Source organism: Typopeltis vanoorti, chromosome 13 (assembly GCF_054136105.1).
Source record: "Typopeltis vanoorti isolate ZY-2024b chromosome 13, IOZ_Tvanoo_1.0, whole genome shotgun sequence".
Taxonomy (NCBI): Eukaryota; Metazoa; Arthropoda; class Arachnida; order Uropygi; family Thelyphonidae; genus Typopeltis; species Typopeltis vanoorti.
This window is the reverse complement of record NC_143561.1, coordinates 10774969-10781076: the sequence shown is the minus strand read 5'-3', so window position 1 is coordinate 10781076 and position 6108 is coordinate 10774969. Positions and strand designations below refer to the sequence as shown.

Here is a 6108-nt window from a genome sequence, read left to right as displayed (position 1 = left end):
TTCCAAATGAATTCTTTTCTTTTCAGAGCAAAGTCGGATACAGGCATCGCAGATCGAGTATTTCCTCTTGTATAACACCCCAAATCATTACCAACATGTTTGTTGCTGCGCTGTGAGTCTTCTTTTCCTTAAATGCGTTTAACAATAAATTGATTTTTAATATTCAAGAATATTTTATAAATAAATGTTCAGTGAAAATTTGAATCTTTGAGTTGAAATCCTAATGCCTGTTGACAAAAACGATTAGAATGGGAACGAAAAGGAAATTCAACCTACATATGCTTCTACGAGCCCTCTGATCAGTCTTACAATTCCATCCATTTAACACAGCACATCCTAGAAGTCCTAAAAAGGACTGGCTTAAAGGCGCGAAGCAAGAATGCTTTTCATATTCCCCGTTATCTGTAGAGGACAATGTAAGAATAGAATGATACTGAGCTATATAAAGCTCTGATCATGGCAGGAGGGTAAAGCAATAGCCGAGCCTCAGTTAGAACTTCATTGAGTACAGCATTGCCATCCATTACCTTCCCTTGGTACCAATTTTAGTCGCCTTGTACGACATGCTTTAGCTACATTGGTGATACGTAAGTAAAGCCAATCTCTAAAAATTCGGACGATCCCTAGGCCACTCAGTGGTGGGCGAAAGACCGACCATCTCAGCGTTGGCTCCACTCAGTGATTGCCTTCCACCCACACACCACCACCGAGCAGAGCCGCTCATATTCCGAAGAAAAGCATTCACCAACAAAGCCCCTCAGCAGGCCGTGCCGGAGAACACTTTTCCCGGAGACTCAAATTGTTCCCTTAAGGCAAAAACCTTAAGAGAGCGAACTCAAACTTTCGAATCTCAGCGTCCACTTAGTCGCCTCGTAACGGCATGCTTGGACTTGCATTGGTGCTATTCTTATCCCGGCAACCACACGGGGAACACATCACATATCATTTTTATTAATTACTTATACTAATTATGTAAAAATAACTTAACGGTGTTTTAATTCATTATAAAAATATAACTATTCTAATGTGATTAAAAATTAAAACCTATATCTTCATTAAAATTCAATTCTATTTTATACGGAATATGATTTCATCTGTAATTTGTAGATTATAAAATTTCCAAAAAGAAAATTCATCGGTTGTGTTTTTCGAAATATTAATGATTTTTCTATTATTCAGAAATATTTAGGCAAAATTCCAAACTTCATTTTGTTCGCTATTTTTTTGTATTTCTACAATATCTTAATTGTTAGGATTTAATGTAATTTACATTGGCGTTGCGTGAACTTCACTGCTTCAAATAAGAGTAAAAAAAATATATATACTCAAATTTAAACTTGAATGAATTTAAGAAGCAAGATTAAAGCAAGAAAACGATAATTTAGTAATGAATGAAAAATGTAAACGAGCCAGCCAGGATTCGAACCTGGAATCTTCTGATCCGTAGTCAGACGCGTTATCCGTTGCGCCACTGGCCCGCTGTGTTTGTATATATATAAAGTTATATTATTTCTCCCTTTTCTCAGCAGAGGTCGCAGTGTAAGCTTTGGTATTTCGAGACGTTAAATTAAATCTTTGAATGCATTCTTGATCTGCATTCATGTGATAATAACATAATTGTTTTTTCTAAACCTCAACCGTTTTCTCTTTTCTTTCTGATTTACCATTCTAAACACTGTTGATTAGCGTACCAAGTGCACTAATATTTTCAAGCTATCTTGATTCGTTATTTTACTAAATAGTCCATTGAGATATGCAGTGAATGAGATGAAGGAAAATGAATCTACTGAACGACACGGCGGGCTATAGGATTTTTTTTTTTTCATAAGTTTCTTCATATCACAGGAAATACAAAGTTAAAACCAGATATAGGGTTAGATTTCTGTTTTTGAATTATCCAATTCTCCGCTCTTGATATCGCGGACTACTTGCTTTTTACGTTTCATTATTGTTCTCGCTAACGCAAGAAAGGCATCTTTGACACAAGTAGAGTAGCGGAATACGACTAAATGAACTCACGATAAATGTTTCTTACGTGGCGGCATATTTGAAACAAGCAATGCTTCTCGCACTATCCAAATCCAAAGGACTTCACTGCATTTAACTAAACATAACAGTAACTAAACCAAAATCCATCATTAATATTATTATTATTAATGAATTGAATCGATATTTTTTAAAGATTATTTATAAAACAAACTAAAATAAATAAATAGGTGTGTAAAGTTATTTACGATTATAAAAAATAATTTTAAAAATAAGAAAAGAAGTTTATTTAAATTCAAAATATTATTAAATTTACAATAAAATTTTATAAGGAATAGATAACAAAAGATTCGTATTTAGCTTCAGAACAACAGATGTGCGTAGTGGGTTACTGATAGATAAATAAGGCGGTGAAAGATAGATCAGGCGGTGAAAAATCAGCCAAAGCAGTGGTTAATTAATGCTTCGGCTGATTCTAAGAAATTGCAGTGTCTTTTCTAAGTATGCGGAATTATTTGGTTTCCTGAATATTAGCTCAATGAACGTCCTAGCGATGATATAGAACAGCGGTCTCCAAACCTTTCGCCGTGAGGGCCACATTGGGTACTTCAGCACTGTTCAGCGGGCCGTAGTAATAAGAAAACTCTTGAACTAGATATACGAGTTTCATTGAAAGCAGATAAAAATTGATTACAGAGTATGTGAGATTAAATTATCGTATATTAATGACAACAAACACTATCAGCAAACATCGTCATATTTTTATCCCAAATTATAATAAAACCATTAATGTGAATGATGTGACTGTGTTTGTGTTTTTAAAACTTATTAAACTCAGGTTCAAATTTTGAAGTGCTAATTACAAGTAGCGATTTCAAATGTTCATCAGATAAATTTGCCCTGTATTTTGACTTGATATATTTCATTCGGGAAAATGTTTGTTCGCAAAGATACGTTGTCCCAAAAATAGAGATAAATTTACAAGCAAATGTTTTCAAATTTGGGAACTGTTGAGAGTTCAAAAATTTATAAAAATCGATCAAGTTTCCTTCCTTGTATTTATATTTAATATGTTCATTTGCCTGAAGTTCAATAATTTCCATTTGAAGTTGACTTGGGATATCAGTAACAACACAGTCAAACGGATTTTGAAACAATCTCATTTCCCCTAGCATTGGCGTCCAAATCAGCAAATCGCTTCTGAAATTGTGGTTTAAGATCTGAAATAACTAAATTTGCGAACGAGAAAGGAAATTCTGCTTCACCCTTTTTATGCAATTCTGCACAGTATGGCATGTGGGAAAAGTTACAATTTTTCGCCTGGCCTTCCAGAAGTATCAACTTAGCTCTGAATGCCTTGATATGAAATAATAAATCACAAACTAAGTTATTTTCGCCTTGCAACTTTAAATCCAAATTGTTCATGTGGTTCATCAGATCTGCAAAAAATGCCAATTTCCAAACCCACATTGTATCTGATAAAAGTGGTTCGTAACAGTTTTTCTCGGTAAGAAATATCTCAGTTTCATTCCTGAGATGAAAGAATCTTTTCACAGTTAAGTCAGCGAACTGCAGTATAATATGTCAAGTCAACATACTCAGAATCACATTACTCGATAAAAGACCTAAACTGGCGATGAATAAGTGCATGGGAGAGAATGAAATTTACCATAGAAATAACAGGTTTCAAGACACAGCTCATATCAACGTATTTTCCACAAACTGATTGCTGGTGGATAACACAGTGACGAAACATTGGTTTTGATATTTCTGCATCCTCACAAGCTTTTGTGATTTGCCCAACCAACCCCATTTTTTATACCAGACATGTTATGTTCCAGTGAAAATTATATTCTGTTAGTGTTTTTTTTTTTTTAATTTCTTTGAAGGTATCTTCTCCTGTAGTAATACCATGCATGCTGCGAAGTGACGCTAATTCCTGTGTGACATTAAGTTCATCTTCAATGCCACGTAAAAATACTACGAGTTGCGAGGTATTACAAACATCGGTTGATTCACCCAGCGCGAGAGAATACCGAATAAAACATTGTGCTTTGCCTACTGGATAATGTTACTTCCCATATTTTCGACCCAACGAGCAATAGTATTTGGCGAAAAACTTATTATTTTAAAAATATTAAGTTTTTCTGGGCATAACTCGGCCGCTGCTTCCATCATACATTCTTTGATGATATTGCCATCGATGAATGGTTTTCCTTTTTTAGCCAACACATAAGCAACATTATAGCGTGCCAAGGTTAAGGCTTCATTTCCTGAGTTTTCTTTCGTAAATATACCTTGCTGAGAACGCAAACAACGACATAATGATTCAAATTGATCTGAACGCTCCTTTTCTCTAAATTGCGAAAACGTTGAAGCGTGTTTTGTTTCATAGTGGCGGCGTATTTTTGTATTCTTTCAACACAGCAACAGTGTCATTACAAATGAGACATACAGCTTTATCCTTTGAGTTCGATTGTATGAAGAAGTATTTTACGCCCCATCCTTCATTAAACACACGACATTCATGATCAACTTTTCTATTCTTTTTCCCATCCATGTTAACCCTATAAAAGAGAATAAATTTATAAATAATTATATATTTTTTTTTTTAATTTCAAACACAAATTTTGTCAAAATTACCAAAAAAAATCTTATCATGACAATTTCTACGCGCGAACTGACACTTTTTTTTTTTTTTTTTTTTTTGAAATAGCCGAATTCATTTTTTTCCGTTCGGGAAACAATTTGTTTAAATTTTTACTAGTCGTTAGTTTTTCAACCGAATATACACCGACAATTTGCATGTAACTTTTTTTAATTTCGTATACCTTCGAGTTTTTTGTCAATGAATACAGATCGGGAAATTTTGTTTATATTTCGTTTTTTGCTCGTTAGTTCATTTAGCCGTGTCTTTAACGAATTTTTTTAAGTGTTCTTATTTCGTGCGACATACATTTTTTTTGTTGATAAAAAAGTTTATTCGGATGTAACTTTTTTATTTCGTTTTGAATTCTTTTAAATTTTTTTCTTCGTTAGTCCATTTTAACCGACCTTTTACAGTCGGAAAGACCGTAACTTGGATTACGGTTACTTTTTGCTATTCGGGAATATATTTTGAACACAATTTTAATTAATGCATTTGAAATCTATCAACACTCCGTTTTTTTTTTTTGTTTTTTTTTGTGGATTCTTATTGAAAAATTAATCCAATTGGCAGGCCGGATAAAACCATATCGCCGGCCGCACCTGACCCGCGGGTCGTAGTTTGCAGACCCCTGGGTTAGGCGATGGTCTCACACCGGTTGCTGAAATTCAACTCATACCTAAAGTCAATCAGATCCGAATTCGAAATATAAAAAACATATAAAATAACGATAATAAAAAACAAGGGATTTGAAAGAGTTTGTGAATAATTTGAGTATTCGAATTACTCTGTAAATTATTTATAAAGAATGAGTTTAAATTTCAAATTTGGTGAATTTCAATTACTAATTAACCTGTGAGTAAAGATGGCTGTTCGAGATATTATATATATATATATAATAGCTCAATCGGGTATCGACAAGAAAGTGAACAAAACTATCCACACCTTTCTGAACTACAATTTTAAGAACTTCATAAATAGAAACGAAGATGATAACTAAAAATGTAAGAAAATACAGGACTTCTAGAGGCTTTCTTGATAAGCCAATGGTGAGGTAGACATTATCAATATAATTGTAATTCTCTCTTTTATTTATTTGTTTATTTATTTTATTTATTTATTTATTTTTTTTTTGCTTCTTCCTCTGTTTGACGGTTAAGGCTGATTCTGTTCTTGAACTCTAAGGGACGAAAACCGTTTATAAGGATATTTCCTTAGTAGTTTATTTAGCCTATTGGGTAGGGAGCGGCAAGTTTTTTTCACACTCAAACTAAGTGTGTTTCATCAGTTAAAACAAAGAATACAGCTAAAAGAACACATTCAACTCACTCTTAATATACTGGCCTTATAAGTGTAGTTTTCCAGCGGTAATTCAAAACAAACTTACCAATCGACTGCTTTTTTTCTTTATTTTGAAAGAGCAGTTTTGAAAACGAACTTCACATTTTTGAAAATTTCGACATTTTACTTTGTCT

At 33.5% G+C, this 6108-nt stretch overlaps 1 non-coding gene across 1 annotated transcript; it reads right to left on the bottom strand.

Moving 5' to 3' along the window:
- Positions 1–1405: 1405 nt before the first annotated feature.
- On the bottom strand, positions 1406–1478 carry TRNAR-ACG (transfer RNA arginine (anticodon ACG)). Its single transcript has one exon. It is a non-coding gene; the product is annotated as a tRNA-Arg (tRNA).
- Positions 1479–6108: the final 4630 nt, after the last annotated feature.